Below are 1,290 nucleotides of genomic sequence, written 5' to 3' on the forward strand. Positions count from 1 at the left end.
TTCGTTGTTCAATTTCAAGCGTCTCGACATATTATTGGCCTGAATCGGACATCTGAGTCAAAAGTTATGGCAGTTTAAATTTTCCATGTGCTTCTATGTTTAATTTTGAGCATCTCGATATATTATGCACCTGAATCGGACATCTGAGAGAAAAGTTATGCCATATGAGATAGCTGAGAGCTTCTGTTGTTCATTTTCGAGCGACTCGATATATTATTGGCCTGAATCGGATATCCGAGTCAAAAGTTATGGCCGTTTGAATTTCCCTTCCACTCTGATGTTTAATTTCTAGCATCTTGATATACTATGCGCCTGAATCGGAAATCCAAGAGAAAAGTTGTCACCATTTAAATTTCTTGAGACATTCCATTGTTTAATTTTCGAGCGACTCGATATATTATTTACCTCAATCGAACATCCGAGTCAAAAGTTATGACCGTTTGAATTTGCCTTGCACTTTGATGTTTAATTTCGAGCATCTTGATATACTATGCGCCTGAATCGGACATCTGAGTGAAAAGCTATGACCATATGAGTTTGGCGAAAGCTTCTCTTGTTCAATTTCGAGCGTCTCAATATATTATTGGCCTGAATCGGACATCTGAATCAAAAGTTATGGCTGTTTAAATTTGCCATGTGCTTCAATGTTCAATTTTGAGCATCTTGATATATTATGCAGCTGAATTGGGCATCTGAGTGAAAAGTTATGTCATATGAGTTAGCCGAGAGCTTCGTTGTTCGATTTCGAGGGTCTCGATATATTATTGGCCTGAATCGAACATTCGAGTCAAAAGTTATGGCAGTTTAAACTTTCCATGTGCTTCCATGTTTAATTTCGAGCATCTCGATATATTATGCACCTGAATTGGACATCTGAGAAAAAGGTTATGCCATATGAGTTAGTCGAGAGTTTTCGTTGTTTAATTTCGAGCAACTCGATATATCATTGGCCTGAATTGGACATCCGAGTCAAAAGTTATGGCCGTTTGAATTTGCCTTGCACTCTGATGTTTAATTTCTAGCATCTTGATATACTCTGTGCCTGAATCGGGCATCTAAGTGAAAAGTTACCATCATTTAAATTTCTTGAGACTTTCCGTTGTTTAATTTTCGAGCGACTCGATATATTATTGACCTGAATTGGACATCCGAGTCAAAAGTTTTGACCGTTTGAATTTGTCTTGCACTTTGATGTTTAATATCGAGCATCTTGATATACTATGCGCCTGAATCGGACATCTGAGTGAAAAGCTATGACCATATGAGTTTGGCGAAAGCTTCTGTTGTTCA

Source organism: Glycine max, chromosome 19, assembly GCF_000004515.6.
Source record: "Glycine max cultivar Williams 82 chromosome 19, Glycine_max_v4.0, whole genome shotgun sequence".
NCBI classification, from domain to species: Eukaryota; Viridiplantae; Streptophyta; class Magnoliopsida; order Fabales; family Fabaceae; genus Glycine; species Glycine max.